This window comes from Octodon degus, unplaced genomic scaffold, assembly GCF_000260255.1.
Source record: "Octodon degus isolate 3935 unplaced genomic scaffold, OctDeg1.0 scaffold00201, whole genome shotgun sequence".
Lineage (NCBI taxonomy): Eukaryota > Metazoa > Chordata > Mammalia > Rodentia > Octodontidae > Octodon > Octodon degus.
In genome coordinates, this window is record NW_004524777.1 from 4,452,306 (window position 1) to 4,475,202 (window position 22,897).

At 37.1% G+C, this 22,897-nt stretch overlaps 1 protein-coding gene across 5 annotated transcripts in view; it reads left to right on the forward strand.

Annotated features, from left to right (window-relative positions):
• Positions 1–22,897, forward strand: part of Eda (ectodysplasin A) — a 465,104-nt gene that overhangs the window by 214,465 nt on the left and 227,742 nt on the right. The gene's annotated exons all lie outside the window — the stretch shown is intronic.

A 22,897-nucleotide genomic window follows, 5' to 3' on the forward strand; every position in this document is an offset into this window, starting at 1 on the left:
GTGCTGGGGGATTGAACCGCGGTCCCTGATGCTTTTGCTAAGCTTGTTCTAAGTAGGTGCTTTAGACCACTGAGCCATCTCTCCAGCCCCATCCACTTTTTTTGTGTGCTTTTTTTTTAAAACCCAGGATTACTTTTGTTTTTCTGTCTCTCTTTTGATCTGATACAAATTTTATGATCATTTCTTCTAGCTCTATGAGAAATGATTTAACATCATAAATGTTAATGATTTTGAAAAGGATTGCATTCAATGTATGTATTGGTTTGGGGAACATAGCCATTTTGAGTATGTAGATTCTGCCTACTTAGGAAAAGTAGATCTCTCTCCATTTTCTGTTGGTCCCAGTTTGCTTTTTCAGAGTGACATCATTTTCATTGTAGAGTTCTTTTACTTCCTTCTGTAGCTTAATACCTAAGTATTCATTTTTTTTTGAGACTGTAGTGCATCGTATTGTTTTCCTAAATTCTTTTTTAATGAATTCATTAAGGTAGAAATGTGATTGATTTCTGGGCATTTATTTTATAACCTGCTGCACTGCTGACGTTAGTTATCAATTCTAGGAGTCTTTTGTTGGAGTATTTTGGATGTTATGAATAAAGGATAATGTCATCTGGAAATAGTGATGTTTTGACTTTGTCTTTGCCTAATACATATCCCTTTTATTTTTTCTTTTGCCTGATTTCTTTGGCTGATGTGTTGAAGATTATGTTGAACAGGACTGGTTATAAGTGACATCTTTGTCTTGTTTCCAGTTTTAGAAGGAAAGCTTTCATTTTATCACATGTAATAGGTAGGACTTTTGCAAAATGTTGTTTACAAATGGCTTTTACCACATTGAGGTGATGACTTTCTATATCTGTTGCACTCAGCATTTTTTGTAATGAGTTGCTGATCAATTTTGTCAAAGGATTTTACAGTGTCATATGAGATGATCATATGAATTTGTCATTGCTTCTGCTTATGTGATAAATTATGTTTATTGGTTTGTGTGTGTTGAACGATCCTTGCATCTCACTACACATATTGGGCTTGTAGTGATCCTTCCCATTTTTCAGCCTCCCAAATGCCGCGGTTATAGGCACAAACCATGAAGCCCAGTCTCAATGGCTTTCTCAGCATGTCCCAGAGGCAGGGCTGGCTTGGAAGGTGGGGGATCATAAACCCAGCCCCTGAGTCTGCCTAAGCAGGCGCTTTTATCCATTGAGCTATCTGGCCAGGCTTAAGCAGGCATTTTGGACTGCTGAGCTATGTCACAGGCCCCTCCATTTCTTTTTGATAGCCAGTCATTCGTATTGCTGTGGTTTGAATGTATCTTCCAAAAGTTCATGTATGAAAAGCAAACCTAAATTAATATTATCTGGAGACTGGAGTTTCAAAGATAATTAGGATTGGATGCGATGAGGTCATGTAGGTGGGGCCATGATGGCATCAGAGACTTCATAAAGAAAGAGATCAGTTCCAGCTGGCACACTTCGTTTGTGTTCCCGCAAGATGCCCCCTGCTATGTTATCATGCAGTAAAAATGCCCTTCTGACAGATGCTAAGCAGGTGCCAGTGTCTCCCTTTTAGTCTTCCCAGCCTCCAGAAGTCTGAGTTAAGCGAACTTTTTAAAAAACCATTTCACTTTTTATTCTGAGGATGTCATTTTCCCCTTTTCCCCACCCTCCCTCCCTCCCAGTACTCCTCCCTTCTGCATTCTAAATGAACTTCTCTTGTTTATAAATTCCTTGGTCTTTGCTATTTTGCTGTCACAACAGAAGACTGACTAAAAGAAGTACTATGTAGTTTGGTTCCTTTCTGGGATAGTATTTTTGATTTCTACATTAGGATACTTCTATGATAGGCAGCATCCAACTCATCATTCCTAACCATCATTCCTGTTGGTTGTGTCCAGTGTCTTGATTGTATTTTCTTTTTAATAGCTTTTTTGTTTTAAATAATTTTAGAATAATCCTTTATTACATAAATCCACAGGCAGTATCACAAAGTACATAGAGGTGTGGTATATCTTTCATTTCACTTCTTCCAATGTTTGCATTTCATATAACGAGAATACCATATCAAATACTAAAAGCTAGCATTAGTGCAATGGTACCACAATGGTATAGTATACACATTGGTACAATGTCTATAGTTTTATACTATTTACATATGAAGATTTTTATAAATAATCAAAATATAGAAACATTATATTTCCATAAATATTACCCCTTTTAGCTACCAATGCATTTATTTATTTGTTTATTGTATCTGGTATGGGATCTCACTATACAGCTCAGACTCGTAGTGTTCCTTCTGTTTTCAGCATCTCCAGGACTGGGATCATAGGCATGCGCCACCATGCCTAGTCTCAGTGGCCAGCTCAGCATACCAGGGGACAGGGCTGGCATGGTATGTGGTGCTAGGGATCGAACCCTGGTCCTTGCCCTTGCGTAAGCAGGTGCTTTCTCCACTGAGCTATCTCACCAGCCCTACCAATACTTTTGAGTTAAATATACATCCACTTTTTTTTTTTGCTGTGTATGAACTGTGGCAACCACTAATTTGTTTTTGATTCCTGTAATGTAAAAGGAATCATGTAGTTCATGACATTTTTGGAGTGGCTTTTCTTACTACTGAGGCTAGCACTCCTGAGATTCATCCAAGTTGCTGCCTATATTTATAGTTGCTTTCCCTTTGTAGCTGACTAATATTTCATTGTATGGATGTAGGACTATTTGCTGAATGATTTGCGCATTTTATTGTTACATTACCATCTTCCTTGATTACTTTCACTTCTTTCTTCTGTTGTCTAGTCTGCTCTTAATCTCACTCACTATTTAATTTGGCCATTTTATTTTTCAGTTCCTAAATTTCTATTTGATACTTCTTTATACCGTTGCTCTATGATGAGACTTCTTTAATTTGTTTCAATCATGCTCATAATTGCTTGTTAGTGCTCATTTATTTTTTGTTTTTGTTGTGGTTGTTTTATTTTTGAGACAGGGTTTTGCTACCAATTTAAGCTGATGTTGAACACACTATGTAGTCAAGGCTGTCCTTGAACTTGTGGTGATCCTCCTGCTTCAGACTCCTGAGTGCTGGGATTTCAGGCCCATACTGCCATCTTGGGCTATAATTGCTTCTTGCAGAATGTTACGAAAATTATTTAGAATCCTAGTGACATCATTCTATATTACTTCAGTATTAATGTCCATTGATTATCTTTTCTTTTCAGTTAGAGGTTTTACTGATTTTTTTTTTAAAAAAAACTTATATCATTTATTTGGTACAAGAACTTGTTATGCAGCTCAAACTCGTAGTGATCCTCCCTGAGCTTGGGACCCGCCCAGCATGTGGTACTGGGAGTGTAACTCAGGTCCCGATGCTTGCCAGGCACGTGTTTAGATTGCTGAGCTAGCTCCCCAGCCCCTTGATTCTTGATATGACATGGTTTTCAATCAAATCCTCAATATTTTTGGTAGTAAGATATTCAGCTCTAATCTACATCTTATTTCAGTCCTGTGCTTTAAGCCTCTGATGTTGCTTCTAAAGGGAAAGTGGGATCTGCCTGTTTTCTTTTTTTTTTTTTTTTTTTCCATTTAACTTGTTTTAATGTTTCTTCACAAATGGTCAAAAATACTAAAGTACAGACAATGAATAATCATCATCTTGTGCCCAACATTATACATATGGAATTATAAATTTAAAACATCTTCTGGTTTAAAAAATAAATCCAGTATTCAATGCAGCTTTATGGTGCCTCTGTGTCTAATACGGTCAGTCTCTGGGCTCCTGAGAGTGCTCTCCTTTATCCATTTTTCCAGGTCCTCCACATCCACCTCTTTTTCCTCCCATTTGTTCCATCAAAGGTTCAAGAGGGCCCCTTTGCCACTTTGTCTTCCTCCGCCAAAGCCACCTCAGCCCATGTCATGGCCACCATGAAAACCACCTCTGTCTCCATCACAGCTACCACTGAACATTCCACCAGGACTATGGGGTCCATGAGGTCACCTCTTCCTCCCCACCAGGACCACCTCTGCCACAATCACCACCCACGGGTGGGAAGGGTGGCAGAGGAAACCTTCAGGTTTTGGGGCCTTACATTCTTACATTCGGTTCTCCAGGCAAATTTTTCTGGTTTCCACAACCTGGATTGGGACGTTGCCAATCTCCATCTTGATGTTGGATATTTCCTCCTCCAGAGGGGTTTCCATGTGAACCCTGTGGGCCTCTTGGAGGGAAGCCTCCTCTGTCTCCTCCACAGCCTCCCATGCCACCCATGGGTCCCCCAGGATTTCCTGGGTCATCTGGACCTCCACAGAGCCATGGTGGCATCCCTCTGCCCTCACAAGGCAGCATGCCACCTCACATAGTGTTCATTGAAGGCTTCTTCCAAGCAAGGGAGACTAACTTTGCTTCCTTGAAGATCTTTCCCATCAAACCATTCCACAACAGCCTTGGCAGTCAGTGGATCTTCATAGGACACCATGGCATCACCTTTGGGCTTTACTGTTTCCTTGTCCAGGATATAGATAATGGGTTGCCCAGTTCTTTTTTTAATCTTAAAAATACCACCTTGTTTAAATAAGTCTGACCAGATGATGGAGTATCACATTGTCATTTGGTCCTGGTACATAAACTGCACTGTTGTCACAGTCTTCATCAGGATCTATGAGAGGGCCTACACCAGATCTGGTCCTCCATCCATGGGTCTGCCATGTTTATTGAAGCTATCTTGCTCTCCAGCACCCATTCCACTGTGTCCTTCTCCCCACCCACCTCTGCTCATGCTTCCATGATCAAATATGCCTCTTCTGCTGCCCCAGTTATCAGGGCCACTCATGTTCTAGTTTTCTTCTGGTCCAGAAAATCCTCCAGACTCCTGCCCATAAATGCCCATGCTACTGAGGTGGTCCTATTGGAATGAACGTTGCCACCTGTTGCTACTGCTCTGTTGTCTACATTGACTTGGTGCCCGACTGTAGAATCCAGTCTGGGGGCCATAACTAGTGGGAGGCTGCTGTCCATATCTGCTTGGCTGCCCAGAGGTGCTCTGCTGAGAGTAACTGTCCCAATCATAACTAGTTGGCTGTGTAGAAGAATAGCTGGTAGGAGGACAGGATGGAGGTATGGTGACTGGCTGCATTGGGTGGCTTTCAGGAACCTGGGGATAACTGTAGTTACTCTGATCATAGCCTAGGCTGGGCTGCTTGTAACCCCCTGTGCTAGATTGAGGTTGATTAGTCTCAGTAGGCTTGTTACCATCCTGTGGTCTTGCAGGTGCAGAACCTGCTGGCAGGTGCAGAAGCTGTTGGCTGCTGCCCATAGGCTGGGTAAGCAGGCTGAGGGCCCTATGCAGACTGAGCTGCATAAGAAGCCTGGTGGTGGTGACTGTAGCAGTGATAGTATCATAAGTACCAGTGACATGCCCCTAGACAGGTTGGCTATACACCTGGGGGCAGCTGGAGTAGTATAACCAGTGGGAGGCTGTCCATAGGAAGTTGCATAGGGATCTGCCTGTTTTCTACAACATGGGTGTGCATGCTTAGTTTTTTAAAATTTATTTGTTTATTTATTTATTCATTTAGTGTGTGTGGCCAGCTCAGCCCACCAGGGGGCGGGGCTGGCTGGCATGTGGTGCTGGGGGATTGAACCGCAGTCCTTATGTTTTGCTTAGCTTAGCTTGTTCTAAGTAGGTGCTTTAGACCACTGAGCCATCTCACCAGCCCTGCATGTTTAGTTTTGACACTTAACCTTCCTTAGCATTCTGGTAAGGTAGAGCCTGTTTTGTGTTTTCTAGGTAGCACAAGGGCTATGTGAAGGTCTCCACTTGGCACTCACTGACCCCACCTTGTGAGGAATAGAAGGAGTGCTTTTCTTTATTTGGGTATAAGATAAGGTCCTGCCATGGCTAATCTCTCCTGACAGCAATGGGAAGGCCTCCTTCCTTACTGTCAGGCAGGGAAGGTGGTCTGTATGCCCTGGTCAGTTTTGTGCAACACTATCTTAGCAGTGATCAGAAGGATGAATAATGTGGTTTCCAAATACAAGGTGATTTTTTTTTTCAGAAACCTTTTTCTGGGTCAAGGAGATGGCTAAGTAGAATAAAGTCTTGCCTGGCAAGCACAAGGGCCTGAGTTCAATCCCCGGTTCCACCAGCCAAACAAACAAGCTTTTTTCCATGTTGACTTCTTATTTCATTCTATTGTGAGGATTGATCATACTCTGTGTGACTTGAGTTGTTTTAAATTTGTTGAGTCTTTGTTCATGGCATAGGACATAAGTTTGGTAAATACACTGTGGGCAATTGAAATGAACATGTGCTCTTCAATGCTAATTTAGTTTTCTATAATTATCAGTCATTTTGCTTTGGTTAATAGTGTTTGTAAAATTTTCCATATCCTTAATGATCTCTCTCTTTTTATTAGTTATTGAGGCAAAAATAAGGAAATCTCTGAGTTTTCTTATGTATTTGTCTATTTATCCTTATAACTATTTTTGCAGATATTTCCTTGCTCTTTATTTTCTCATCTTTTAATTTTTATTAGTACATTTTTACAGTACGTGATTACATTCATGGTGCTGTATTGGTACATGTATATAACATCTCAATTACTTTATTTCCCTCTACTCTCTACCACCATATTTGTGCCAGTAGTAGATTCATGTATTTCATAATTCTTTATCAATTTAGTTATTATAAATGCAGATTAAGTATTTATAATAATAAATATTTATAATAATATAACGATAAATTATTATTTTGCCAGACTAACAGGCAAAAAAATCATGTAAAAAGTATGACTCTTACACTAAATCAAGGAATATTTTTTTTTTCTTTTGGCGGAACGCGGGGATTGAACTCAGACCCTTGTGCTTGCCAGGGAAGCACTTATTCCACTGAGCCATCTCCCCAGTCCTCAAGGAATACTTTTTGATATGCTATCAAATCTACATTATAGGCCAGAGAGATGGCTCAGTGGAATAAACACTTCCCTGGTAAGCGCAAGGGCCTGAGTTTAATCCCCAGTTCTGCCAAAAAAATAAAAATAAATAAATAAATAAATAAAAGAAAAAGAAAAAAGCTACATTATAATAACTTTTTTATTTTTCTATTTTTCCTGTTGTTTTATTTTGTACTTTATATACTAGCATTTATCATAACATAAAGTAAGAGAAACCATGTGATTTTTTTACTGATTTATTTAACATTACTTTTTCAAGGTATGTCCATTTTCCTGTGGATGAGTTAGGTTTACCCTTCTTTCTGTCAGAATAGTACTCCACTGTGTAGTAATAGTAATTTTTCTTTATCCATTAATATGTTGATGAACAATATAGGCTGCATTCATGATTTAGCTATTATCAGTTGTACTAATGTAAATGTGGATATGCATTACGCATACATATATCACCATGACATGTTTTTAACTCTTTTGGGAAGATACTTAGATGGGGAATAGCTGGGTCAAATGGAAGTTTCTATTTTCACAAATCTCCATACTGATTTTCATAGTGTAATATCAATTTACACTCCCACCAAGAAAGAAGGCACCGCGGCCTCCCCTCTCCCCCGCATTTGTTATTGGTTGATTTCTTTATAACAGCCATTCTTCTGGAATGACGTGGAATCGCATTGCTGTATGTCTTGAATGGCCAGTGATGACAGTTTCTCATGCATATGGGCCATTTGTACTTCTTCATCTGTGAAATGTGTATTCTTTTCAGATGCTCAGTTTTTTGATTTGGTCCCTAAATGTGGGGGCCTAATTTTTTTTATTCCTTGTGGATCTTTTAAATATGTTCCAGGAATGACTTTTGTAATACTGCTTCACATTTGATTTTATTAAAGAGTTTGAGGAGTGCTGTTATTAGATTTTCTGTACTGTTCTTATATTTAGTAATGAATCTTTTGGGTCTTTGGCTTTTCTCTTTTGGCAGTTTTTTTTCATAATTTTATTGATAAACAAATAGCAATGAGACAGTTTCAAATCAAATCACTAGGACAGTTTCAATAATTAACACACTGCATACATTCTTCTTAGTGGTTAATTGCTGTACAAGATGCGGACTTGATATCCTATTTACAAACACCATTAGAACAAATCATTCTATTCATTAAGAGAATGCAACTATATATCTATCCTAACCACTTTGAATACACAGATACAAAATGGACATTCATCTGTATACCCTTTTTTGGTTAAGTTCCTTTATTTGAATATTATAGGTGTGTAAACTCAGTAAAATATTCTAAAACAGTCCAGTAGCCCATAATAGTATTAGGTCTTCTGCTTGACTGGCAGTGTCAGAAATTGTTGACCTGAGTCCCCCACAGCTCAACATAACAGCATGGCTTTATTTCCTATATTTCATCTTCATAGTTTTCTACTGGATGGTTAAGACTAAGGTAAAGTAGGACCTATGCAACAAGAGTTGTATCTTTTGGGTCTGATAAGGTCAGTGAAATCCCCTCAGGATTTATCCTGAGATCCTACACCTCAGATTGTAGAACCTTTGTGAGTGTCAGCCATGTGGATGACGCACAGCCATTCATTGCTTGGCCAATGAGTTCTCTGTGAAAGCCTGAGAATGTTTTCTCTCCATGTGACTCTCTTTAGGCACACTCTAAATCATTGATCACTTTCCTCTTTGTCCCCATAATCTCCTTGATCAGAAAATTTGGGAAACTACTGAGTTACATGACGTTACAGTACAAGTTCTCATATGTCCTGAGTCTTAATTGACCTTGGAAGGCTAGGGCCAGAATGTTGGCTTTCCTTACAGCCCTCCTTTTTCTCTGGCAGTTTTATTTTTAATTATTTATTTATTTATTGTGTGTGTGTGTGTGTGTGTGTGTGGCCGGCTCAGCCCACCAGGGGGCGGGGCTGGCTGGCATGTGGTGCTGGGGGATTGAACCACGGTCCCTGTGCTTTGCTAAGCTTGTTCTAAGTAGGTGCTTTAGACCACTGAGCCATCTCACCAGCCCAGCAGTTTTATTTTTTAAAAATTACTTTTTCAGTGTTATTGGCTAATATTGGATCACACAGGATTTTTTTTATCTTATTGGTTTAGCTTTGATACTTAATATCTATGTAGGGATCTATCCACTTCGTGTGAATTTTTCTTTTTATTAGAGTACAGATTCAGAAAATAGTGATAATCTTCTTGATTTTTGAGTCCTTTGAGTAGTAGGTAGCAATTTCTTTTCTATTCTGTAGTTTGTGTCTGTTGATAGTTTCTATCATAGTAATATTTCTTGTGAAACTGAGGTTTTCTTTAGAAAATCTTTGCCTACACTGATGTCTTTGAGAACTTTGGTTTGCTTTTTTCTATATTAAATTCAATTTTTCTGTCTTAATATTTAGATTTTTGATCCATTTTGGTTTTAGTTGAGTACATATGGTGAGAAATATAGAGCTAGCTTCAATCTTTTTTTTTTTTTTAAAGGAAGGAAAGGTTTATTTAGCTCACAGTTTGTGGAGGTTTCAGTCCGTACCTAGCTGGCTCCAAGGCGTGGTGCTGTAGGTTCAATCAGCAGCATTTGTTAAAGAGGCTGTATTTCTCCAGCCAATGTGTTTATCCTCTTCATCGAATTGAAGGTAGCTGAGTGTACCTAGAGTTATTTCTGTGTCCCCTACTTTGTTACCAGTGCCATGGTGTTGTATTACTTCAGCATTTTCACCTTCAGGATTCTGATTCCCCTTCCCTTAGGCTTGTTTCCCAGAAGTGTTTTTGCCATTGTAGATCTCTTCTGGCAGGAAAGGAGTTTTAAGATTGCTTTTTCCAGTTCTGGGAAGTATTCTAGTCACATTTTGTTTGAGATTACATTAAATTTGTCTAAGAGTTTTGCAAGTATGTCCATTATCACTATATTGGTTCTATTTATCCAGGAATAAGTGATATCTTTGCATTTTCAGAAGCCCTCCTTGATCTCCTTTCACATGTTGTGGTTTGTACCTAAACAAAGCCTCATGTACTCATAGTTGTGGCATAGTTGGGGCTTTGGGAGGTGGCTGGATTAGGGTGTGTGTTAGTGCGATTAAGAGTATTTGTTAACTAACTTGGTTTAGCATAGTTTTAGATGTAGGGTGGCAGCAATAAGTTACCTTGGAGCCCTCATGTAATATAAGGGGATAGAAAGAAGGCAGGCTAGCTGCTGCAGCTATAGCTGCTTCTTGCTTTTACCTTCCCTGCCATACCCTGCTTCTCCTCTGCCATGCTTATCTGCCATGCTGCTCTGACTTGGTGCCAGATGATGATGGATAGAAACCTTTACAGGCTGTGAGCTAAAATAAAACTTTTCTCCTTTAACTTGAATTAAAGGAACACTAGACTATTGTAGTTTCATTGTAATGGTCTTATCTTTGCTTGGTTCAGTTAATTCCTAATATTTCCTTTTTATTTATGCTATTATGAAAGTTGTTATTATCTAGTTGCTCTCTTAGCAAGTTTATTTTATTTATTTATTTATTTAGTGGCACAGGGAATTGAACTGAGGACCCTGCGCTTGCCAGGCAAGCATTTATTCTACTGAGCTATCTCCCTGGCTTCCGTTGACAAGTTTATTATTTTAGTACAAGAATGCTATTGATATTTGAATATGAAATTGGGTATTAATTCTAGGAGTCTTGGTATAGTGTCAAGGGTCAATGTAGACATTTATGTCATCTTCTAATAATGAATTTTAAGTTTTACTTTTCTGTTCTCTCTGTTTCTTTTGTTCTTTCTTTCATCCAATTGCTTGGGCTAACATTTCAAGAATTATGTTGAATAGGAGTGGTGTTAAACAAAAACTTTCAGCTTCTCTTCATTTAGTATGATGTTGATCATAGTTTTTTCAGTTGACTTTCATCAATTGACATAAAGACCTTGTTTTGCACTTTATTCAGTGTTTTTATCATGAATGGATGCTGGATTTTGTGAATTGCTTTTTCTGTGTATATCGACATGATTTTATGGTTTTTGTTCGTGGTTTTGTTTATGTGTTGTTCTACATTTATTGATTTGTGTGTGCTGAGGCATTGCTGCATCCTGGAATGTATTCTAGTCATGATGCATGCTCTTTTTGAGGAGTAGTTGCAGCTTGTTTGCCAATATAATATTGAAGAGTTTTGCATTTCTGTTTGTGGAAAAGATTGGCCTATATTTCTCTTTTTTGTTTGGATTTGTTTCTGGTTTTAGAATCAGGGTAATGCTAAGTTCCAGGAATGACTTTTGTAGTAAGGCTTCACATTTGAGGAATGCTGATATTAGATTTTCTGTAGTGTTCTTGTGGAATTTGGCAATGAATCTGTTGGGCCTTTGGCTTTTCTTTTTTGGCAGTTTTTTAAAAAATATTACTTTTCAGTGTTATTGGCTGACACTGGATCATTCAGAATTTTTCGATCTTCTTGGTTGAGCTTTGGCACTTAATATCTATGTAGGAATCTATCCATTCCTCATTAATTTTTCTTTTTATTAGCATACAGATTCAGAAAAGTGATAATCTTTTTAATTTTGGCAAAATCCATTTTGATTCCACCTTTATCAACTCTAATTAGATGGATTTGGGCCTTTTGTTTCCTTATTTTGCCAAGATTGGCTAAAGGCTTGTGTATTTCATTTGAAAGAACAAAGTCTTCTGTCTGTCTGTGTATGTATGTATGTATGTATGTATGTATATATGTATCTGTCTGTCTGTCTGTCTGTCTGTCTGTCTGTCTGTCTATATCTATCTATCTAGCTCATAGACTTCTTCTCTGATCTTCATAATTTCTTTCTTTGTACCACCTTTGGGCTTGTATGGTTCTTGGTTTTTTGGGACCTTAATGCATATCATCAGATTATTTATTTCACCTCACTTTGTTTTTCCCACGTGGGAATTCACTGCTATAAACTTCCCTCTTAGGACTGCTTTCGCCTTGTCCCATATATTTTAGTATATTGTAATGACATTGCCCTTTCATTATAAGAACTGTTCTTTTATAGTATTTCTGAGCCAGTTATTATTCAAGAAGTATTTGTTTAATTTCCATATGATTGCAGAGTTTATCCCATCTCTAGATTATTAGCCTCTTGAATGTTGCCAGCTACAACCAGGGTGGAGCTTCTTGCTCCAGTAAATCCAGTCAGCCACAACCAGAACTACCCTAATTCCAAGGGTACAAATTTAGTACTACACATCCATAACTCAGTATCCCACAACTTAAAGCCAACAAGTTTCAGAAAAGCACCACGTGTGAGAGCATGAGGCTTGCAGGGGCGGCACATCCAGACAAAGATAGAATGGTGGTTATGCATTTTTTGATGTGCTGCATTTTATGGAAATAATTTACTCCCAGTCTTGGAGGAGTGTCTTGTAGGACATGTAAGTGAGAAGTGTAAGTTGTTATCCTGTAGTTCTTGAAGCACTTCACTGCAAGTCCTGGCCTGTAAGGCATGTGTAGAGAAGTTCTCTGTAATTCTAATGGCTTTACCTTTATTTGTGATTAGTTACTGCACTCAGATTGTGTCTCTGTGATTGACTTCTGGTAATTTGAGCATAATGTGGATTGGAAAGCTCCTGTGATTTTTGGCTATTTGAGGTTCTATATGAGTCTCTTGAGTATATTTTCCCCATATTTTCCAGTTACTTTTAGGTTAGTCCTCTTTGCATCATCTAGTACCTGATGGATCCATTTCCCATGTCCCATTGCTTTTAACATATCTGTGTTGTTCATCTTTGAATCATTTCTTCTGATTTGGAAATTCTGTCCTCATATTGCTTGCTTCTGCTCCCTATGTTTTTAATGTAATGTTTCATCACTGGGCTTTCTTTTTGGTGGGGGGTTTCTTGTTCAAATTATTTCATGTACTCTAATTCTTTACATCAGATATTGAACTCATGACCTTGTGCTTGCCCAGCAGTCACTGTCCTACTGAGCTATATCCCTGGCCCCTTTTGACTCTTAATTCTTTGTTAAAGTAGTCATTCATGTTTTGTTTCATTTTGTTTATCTCATCTAGCTTTTTTATTGTTGTTGCTGGCTCAGCCCACCTTGAGGGCGGGGTTGACATGGCATGTGGTGCCAGGAATCGAACCAAGGTCTCTGCATGCTTGCCTAAGCTTGCCTAAGCAGGCAGTTTAAACTGCTGAGCTATCTCTCTGGCCCCCTCATCTAGCTTTTTATTAGTGCCTTCTGAAAGCTCCTGGATCGTTTTGGTTATTAAGTCCATTATCCTTTTAATTAAACTCTTCTGTGGTTGTTCTGAGTAACTCTTTGATGTGTTTTCTAGCTTCCTCTATTATCCTCTCAAGCAATTTGAGTGTGTGGATTCTGATAATTTACCCCTTGGTGTTCCCTAGATTGGCTTCAGGGGAGTTGGGAGTTTGGGGAGGCATTTTATTGTCTTGCCATGTTTCTATTGTTTTGTTTTGTACTGAGGTTTGTAGATGCTTATAGTGTAAAGACTTTGTTGCTAGTATAAAATTCACTGTAGTTTCTTTTTAGTTTATGTATTTTGGTTGTACATACTAAGAGTCCTTTGCCTCAGCCTAAATATCTGACCACTGTGGTTAATTTGGGAGAGCAGAATACATTGTAATTAACCCAATACCTGAGTTCTTTGGGAATGCATTCTAGTATTCTTAATTTTACGAAAGTAACCTGAGTGTTGATTTACAGAAAAAGACTGATATTATGCAACTCTGGTACTATGAAGAAAACTAACTACAGTAGTACTGATGAAGACTGTATATTAACATATGAGACTTGATTAACTACCACTTTTAATTCTTGAGAAGAAAGTCACAATTCTTATGTAAACATTAAGACAGCCCAGGTATTGATTCACAGCTAATATGTACAAAATGGAAGAGATATATCTCTGCTAATGACAGAAAACAATTCAGCTATAATTTTGTAGTATTAACTATGAAAAGATTACAAAGCTTTGGGAAGAGGAAAATATAAGAAAGAAAATTTTGAAACCTTAACATATTCCAGCCAGCTAGAACCACCAGTGGTACATGCACAAATATCCCAGTGGACCACATGGGTCTGTCCCATTGGGTGGTAAAATTTATCTGATGGGATAGTTATATATGTACCACTAGTGCTACAGGTACCTGCTGGAACAGACATGTATGTAAGGCCACGTTGTGTACATGTTAAACTTTATTATATGAGAAAAACAAGAGAAAAGTGGTACACCAGATGTAATTGGGGAGTAGAAGCATCTATAGATTCAGGTCAAATAAATCTGATGAAGGATAGATAAAAGCTGAAGGGGTAGAACAAAGAAGAAACTATATCTAGAATAAAAATAAGAGAAAATAATTAAAGGGGAAAATTCAAAGGAAGAAAAGGAAAAATAAAGAATGAAAAAAAAAAAAACACCCAAGAAGAGGAGATAAGTAAGAAAGAATGATCAAGAAAATTCCTCAAGCCCCAATAAAGTGGCAAGGAAGAAAGTAGATAGGAAAGATGAACAAAAGAAAACAAACTAAAAAGCAGAACAAAACAAGAGAAAAATAGAACTATGTACACACAAAAAACAAATTAGAGAAAACAAAAACATTGTAAATAACCAATTACTGTGAAATTTACAATGAATTTACAAGAAAATAAATGAATAACAACAACAACAACAAAAAACTTGTCTGGCATTTTGAACTTGTGTTTTTCTTTGGGATGTTTAATTTTGGGGCAGTGTCCAAGCTAAAAGTGTATCTGCTTATGCTGGTAGGTGAAGAAGGCAGTCACATTGTAGAGCTGTGCTGGATGTTGGCAGTAGTGGGCTGTAGCACCAGAGTGAGGGCACCAGTACGTCAGCTTCCATTTTATTTGGGCCTGGCCTCTAGTCTCAAGGGCGGGACTTGTATCCTTTATCCTACATCCTTCAGGTAGTCTTTTCCCATTGTTATCACAGTTCCCTGATCACAGCTATCTCCCCTGGTTGCCTCTCACTCAGTCACTATAACAGTGTAGTACCTGGAGCGCTTAGGTGAACCTGTACTTTAGCTACTCTTGAATCCAGAGTTCAATCAACCCTTCCCTGAAATGATGTCTTACCAAACACTGTCTTTCCAAGGGATCTGACAGGTGCATGAAATGGCATTGCTCACTAGCTGCTGACTATTGAATGAGTCATAGTGGTAGGACTCCACATACTCCCTCTATCTCACTGCATCCACTTATTATATTAATATTACCACTTAGTTATTATGGGCTGGTCAGGTACACAATCTCCTAAACAAATATACAGAGAAGGCTTAAAGAGTGAAGAGGGTCTGGGGAGATAGTTCAGTAGAATAAGTGCTTGCCTTGCCAAGTGCAGTGTCCTGAGTTCAATCCCTGGTACCGCAAAAATAAATAAGAAAAAAGAAAAAGTGAAGTGATATGATTTTAGGGCTCCACGAGGATTAAAACCTAGCAGAACTGGAGATTCTCTGGAAACTGAGAAAAAAAACTTTTCTGAGCCGCCCGTATTTATTTGATTTTCAGACAAAGGAAGGGGAGACCAAAAAAACTCATGGGATTCATTTATGGACTTCTCAGAGTAATATATTATGTTAATTTATGAGAACTGTGTTATCTCCAGGAAGGCCTTTACCTCAGGAGTGAGATGTCTGTAGCTATAGTTTTTATCTAGTTAATTGAGTTTGTATCCAGGTGTCAAGGTAATTCTTATTATCTATGTGTGATAGTTTGACATCTTTTAAGTGAATGTTTTACACCTTTTACATGTAATGTGATAATTGATATGGTTAGGTTTAAGAGTTTTACCTTGTTCTTTGTTTTGTCTTACTTTCATCTATTTTTTATTCTCTTTCCTCATCTTTTCTTTCTTCTTTTTCGTTATTGACTATCATGTTTGTTTTGTAATGCCTTTTGAGTTTAGAAGATTTCTGTGTATTTTGATATTTTAGTGGTTGCTTTAAGTTCATAGCATACACAATGACAAAAAGTGTTGTGTGTCTATACATGTTTTTAGCATTTCTATTGCCCATTATTTCTTTGTATAGATATATATTCCCATCTCCTGTCACTGTACGTTTTCTTGAATGGTATGCAGTAGCATATTTTTATATTTTGGTTATGTTAGCAATTCATTCTTTTTTTATATCTCTGAGAAAGGATTTCTTCTCAGTATGTTGCTTGTATTTTTATGTTTTTCAGAGGGTCTTTTTAATAGTAAGAGAGAGCTTGAATATGGTACAACTTTCCTGTTTCTAATAGATTATGTTTTTGGTGCCCAATTGAGTATCTATTTCCCAAACCCCAAACTCTGAAGATTTTCTTTCAAAAAACTTTTCTAGCTTCGTATGTTGTTCTTATATTCATAACTCATGTGATTTAATTTATATAGGGGTAAAATTTATCTCCGTATTGGTTTTTCTTCTGTCTGTAAATGTTTGACTTGTCATTTGTTGAAAAAGATTACTCATATATTCTGTGTGACTGCTTTTGCTCCTGTTTGCAAAAATTAGGCCATACATGGGGTTAATCTTGAAAACTTAAGCTAGTAAATGAACATGCGGAAGCCTGCATATTATATGATTCGGTTTTCATGAAATTTCCATAAATATGAAAATCCAACTGAAGCATAGATTAATGGTTGCATTGCTTAGAGTAAATAGAATTACTACTAATGAATGTTAGGTTTTTTCTCATGTGGTCAAAATGTGTCATATTTGTAATGGTATACAACTTTATTTACTAAATATCACCAGAAATACAAATTAAACCGTTGTGAATTATAGCTCAGTAAAACAGCTAATTTCCAAAATGAATTTGACATATTTTTATGGATCGATTTCTAGGTTCGCGATAGGGAACTGATCCCCCAGTGCCTTCATGCATTACTCTCTGTGCCACAGAACTCACTTGCATGAGCTCTGTTAAGGGACTTACTCTGCATTCCTAATTGCTTAGAGTGCTGTTTGAATATGTGTTGGTATTTTGTCAAATGTTTTGATATGTTATATTAATTGATTTTCAAACATTGAATCAGCCTTAGATACCTGGAATAAGATGCTTGTATTGTGGGTCCTGTGATTTATTTTATATGATGTTAGATTTTCTAATTTGTTATTAAGTTAAATTCACATAGAAAAACTTACCATTTTAACCATTTCTAAGGTACATCTTTTAGTCATTTTTAGTATATTGTAAAAAATGTACAACCATTACCCCTAATTCTAGAACCTTTGTGTGGCTTTGCAAAATCCCTGTATTAATTAGCATAAGCACCCCTCTCCCATTTCTTCCTTACCTGTATCCTGGCAACCAGTAATATACTTTTTATGTAGCTAGGTCGGCGATTGACATTTCATATAGCTAGCATGATACAACACATAGTTCTTTTTGGCTCTTTCTTATTTAACCTATTTTAAAGGTTTGCCTGTGTTAGAGCATTTGTCAGAATGTCATTCCCTTTCAAGGCTCTCTAATACTCGATCTTTGGAAAGTGTCACAGGTTGTCTATCCATTCACATATGGATAGACATTTCAATTCTTTTTACCTTTTTGGTACAGTTTCCAACACTTCTATTCATATTGGTGTACAGCTATCTAACTGAGTCCTTATTTTCCATTCTTTTGGTCATAAAATTAGAAGAGAAATTTCTAGGTCATATAATATCAATATATTTGTGTTTTTGAGAAGCCACTATACTGTTTACCATAGTGGTGGTATTATTTTAATTCTCACAAGGAATATACAGGCATTCTGTTTTCCCTACAGTCTCAGCAAAAAAATTATTTTTGTATTGGTTGGGAGAGAAACATGTATGTAGTGGTATCTCATTATATTTTTGATTTGTACAGTAATACCTTACTTGACAAATGCTTCTGTTCACCAATAATTTTGTTAACAAGGAGAAGCGCTCAGCAAAATTTTGATTGTGTTCTTGAACTCCACAAATGAACATGCCTGCAGACATCTTTGCCAGAATTGTGGAATAAATTTAGTTTGTGAACCTCAGTAACCCTGTTTTTCCCTAATGATTTGTGATGTTGACTGTCTTCATGGGTTTTTTTTTTTTTTTTTACTATACACATAATCTTATTTGGGAAAATATCTATATGAGTCCTTCACCAAAGTTTGTTTTGCTTGGCTTTTTTGTGTGTTAAATTGGAGAAATTCTTTATATATTTTAGAATTAATCTCTTATGAGATATATGACTCAGATAATTTTTACTTTTTGTGTAGGTGGTCTTTTCACTTTCTAATTAATTTTTAACTTGTAGAAACATAAAAATTTTGCATACTGATTGGTAATGTGATGTTACTTACATGTATACATTCCATATAATGTTTAAGTTAGATTAAACATATACAAGTAACAAAACCATTTTTATTTCTTTGTACTGAAAACGTTCCAAACTCCATATAACTTTTGAAATGCATAGTACATAATTGTTATCTGTAGTCACCACACTGTGCAGTAGTACAGCAGAGTTTGTTCCTTAGTAGCCATTGATTACCATTCTCCATCCCTCTCTAATCCTTCACGTCTACAGCTACTGGTATCGGCAAGTGTATTCTCAACCTCTGTGAGGGCAACTATTTTTGATTCCATGTATGATGGAATTTCATGTGGTGCTAGTTGCTTTTCATTTGATTTATTTTACTTAACACAGTGATTTAAAGTTACATCAGTGTTACAAATGAATTTTACCCTTAATGGTTGCACAGCAGTCCACTGTATATAAAATAACATCTCAGTTATGAACACTTCTCTTTGTGAAAAAGTAAGCTTACAAATAAGTTTACAAATTAAGTTTCCAAACAAAAGCATTGGCAAAGTTTTGCTTCCATTGATAAATTCTGCTTTAGGTGATGAACACAATCTCACTGATTGGCCAGGGAGCTAGCTCTGTGGTATAAGCACCTGCCTAGTAAGGGCAAGGTCCTGAGTTTGATCCCCAGTACCAAAAAAGTAAAATAGAAAAAAATAAAAACCAAACAACCTCACCAATCTATGACACATACACTTATATAACCACCTTCCCTGCTCTGAAATGTGGTTGTAGCTTTCTCCAGTTGAGATTATGGTCCTAGGCAGATGTCACAGAGTATACACTTGATGTGAATCTTTTTAACGTATGTAGTATTATACAATATTGGTTAATCCAGCATGGCTCCAAAGAAAGTACAGAGCAGTAATGAAGGGGACAAGAACTGGCAGAGTGATAATGAAGGTCACATACCAGTATGTGCAGAGTGGGAATGAAGGTAACAAGAAAGTGCAGAGCAAGAATGGTGAGAAGACTTGAAGAAAATAACATGGGATTTCAGAAGGAAATCATAGAGAAGCAAGAGCGTCGTCTTCATACGACTGCTCTGGACTCTGAGTACACACTGGGAAGGCCAGCAGTCTCGACTATTTAGCAGAACACAGGTGCCATCAAAGGAGTAACCGTGTTAACCAAGCCGACAGAGGACACAGTCCCGGAAGAGGTAGCGCAGCTTTTGGTAGTGTGGCTGAATGAGAAACGGGTGGCAGGTGACAGCGTCAGTGAAGCTAGGATCTGTGACAAAGCCAGGCAATTGCAGCGACTTACCGCAAGCAGACCCCTCTACAAGGGCAGTGAGTGACTACCGTGAAGCCAGTAGAGGACGCTTTGATGAATTCCACAAAAGATGTGGCCTCCGCGGTGTGATGAGCCTCTGGCAGGCTTCTGATGAGGTCACACTAGAGCCCACAAGGAGGACTACATGAAGCCAGAAGGTGCATCGCCCAAAAACATTTGTATCCATATTGTTAACCATCTTTTAAGATTTTCTTACCTTTACTGTCCACCATGAGAAGCATTTATTTCTGTTAGTCTTCCTAAAATCAGATATCCTAATTTGTAGACACACCTCTATTTTTTTCCAGTATTTCTCACCACCCAAATGTTATTCTATATTATCATATGGCTTTCATAATATCCCATTTCAATCATCTTTCAAAACTGAAAAGACCTCCTTTATCCTTGTAAACTATTATAGCAGCATCCTTTTCTATACCTATACTAATCGGTTCAACTGTTTCTCTATTTTCATTCTGTCTTTAAGCATGGCCCCTGAGCTATACATAATATTCCTTATTTTATCTCAAATATTTACATAATACTATAGTATAGAGTAATATGTTTATGTTATGTTTCTTAGTGCCCGGTATTCGTAAAAATGTTTTTATACAAAGCAATACATAAATTTGATATCTTCTGGATTTTTTCGATGCTTAGCCAGTTAACTCAAAGCATGTCACATTATGAGTTATTTGTATGATTGTGCAGCAAATTTGCCCTATTGTCTATACAAAACTGTACCTAGATGTTATAATTTCCTTTATAAGCCCAATTTTTACCATTTGTTGTCAGGTTATAAAGTTTAAATACTATTGCTTTAAAGAACATCATAATTAGACTCAAGGAGTCCATAGGTAATACTTAGAGCTAGTATGTGCTTCAACATCTGTTGTATTTCTTTATTTTGGTTTTGAAGCATAGTATGGAAAAAATCTTGATTCATACAGGTAACTCTAAATGGTAATGCATTTAATAGCTCATTTTTATAATCATAGATCATTATCCAATTAGCTAATCCTAAAGGATAATAAAACACTAGCAGGAAACTTAATAGTTAAATTATTGTAGTATCTGACAGGTACTAACTTTTAAACAAAAATATGAGGAAAATATTCAAACATACAAGTGCGTAAATGGTAATGCGGTATAGCAAGTTTTCACTTTTTTAAAACAAATGATTCTTATAACATGACAAAAGCATAATTGAACATACATGCTCAGTGTCAGTTGAATGCCAGGGAAGGCTTAGGTACATAAGATATGGGAATGTATAAGTTTTTAAAGTTTCATGTGAGTAGAAACCAGTAGTCCTTAATAAAAGTGGGTTTATGACAATCCTAATTATCAATATGTTTAGAAGAATTTTAATTCTATAACACAAGAATATTTTTCTATTTAAGGAAACACTGGTCAATTTGATAAAACAAGTTGAGGAGTAGGTAGTATTCTTCAGTATATATTTAGTATGTAACATATTTGAGTATGTGTATTTCTGTGTGGAAAGATATATATGGTTCCTTTTTGAAAAAAATTATGTATGTGGTAGAGGGTCTCACTACACAGCTCAGACTCGTAGTGATCCTCCTGTTTTCAGCCTCCCCAGTGCTAGGATTATAGGCATGTGCCTTTTCGCCTGTCTCAGTGGCCAGCTCAGCATGCCTGGGGGTCGGGCTGGCTGTGCTTGCCTAAGCAGGCGCCAATCTGCTGAGCTATCTCACTGGCCCTGTGGTTCTTAATAAGTATTGCAGCATTTAAAAATTTTAATTCCCTTTTTTATTAAGTTTTGACTGACCCCTAAATCACTTCTGCCTCTTAGAGTTATAGAAAATACTCTTTGAAGACAATTGAAAATCTGATTATTCATTCTTATCTTTTATATAGCTGATTTCTTTAGGAATGGTGACCTGTGAAAAAATGCAAATGCTTTTTAGTTAGGGATTATTTTCTTCACACGAACTATGAACTATTTCTCCAATAGTTTATTGCAGTCATTTCTGTCAATTCTTCCCTTTTTTTCTCGAAAGACAGGTTTCTTAGATTTTGTAAGTGTGCTATTTAAAGTCACTTGTTTGTGTTTCTGTAGAGATCTGTAAGTGGTGTTCAGATGAATGGGTGAGGGTTTTGTTTCTAGTTCATCTGTAGTTTTGTAGGGTGACCACAAGTCATAGCAGGTTATATGTTTATAAAGGTTAATTCTGATTTCTCAAGTGAGTTCATTTCTTTAACATTATTGAGTAGAAAGGACTCTGCTCAATGTAATTTTATGTAGTTCTTCATTTTTGGCTTGAGAAATTACCAGTAGGTTCAGTGTATCCATCTACACTATGTATTTCCTAAACTAATTTCATAACCTTAAAAATCCCTGCCTAATATCATCTAGATAACTACTGACCTACAAAGTTTTATCTTTCTACAGTCCTTTTTCATCTCTGACTGTATTCTTTGTTTTTGGATTTTACGGAAGGGTCTACTAGATCGGACTCATAGTGATCTACCTGTTTACAGTCTCCCAAGAGCTGGGATTACAGGCAAACACCACCACGCCCAGTCTCAATTGCCTTCTCGGGGTGCCCTGGGGGGTGGGGCCTTCATGGCAGGCTGGAGGACCTGAACCCCTGACCCCTGAGCCTGCTTGCAGGTACTTTAATCCACTGTGCTATTTGGCCAGCTCCAATATTCTTTTTATTGTGTTCTTTTAAGTGGGTGTATCACTTTCTTGTATGTAATGTGTTGTGATTAGAGTCATGATCTGAGTAAGATTACATTATTTTACTTGAGCTGGTTTTACAGGTGTGTGACATTACACATAGCTAAGTTTCATGCATATTGTATCATGCATGACTTCCTAATGCCTTCCTATGGCGCAATAATAGTTCATTGTATGAAAATATCACATTGTATTTATCTACTCAAAGGACATTTGCCTTGTTTCATCTTGCTCATGACTAATAATACTTCTGTGAACACTTGCATTTTTTGGTGAAATTATATATTCATTTTGCTTATGTGTATACCCAGAAGTAGGATTATGGAAGATATAGTATATCCTTGTTTAACTCTTCATTAGCCAGCTACCAGCAATTTATAAGAGTTCTAGTTTCTCCACAATCTAGGGAGCACATTACTGTTACCAGCATATAAATAAAATTCTAGTGAAACACTGCCAAAGTTAGTCAATTGCATATTTTCTATGCTTCCTTTTGCATTACAGCTGCTGAGCTGGGTAGTTATTCCAGCCACTGTAAGAATGAGGAAGCCTAAAACATTTACTAAGTTGATCTTTCCAGAAAAAGAGTTCAAACTGCTTTCACAAGTATTTTTTTTTAAAGGGGAGTGGTTATTGGTGATCAAACCCATGGGTGCTCTTCTAA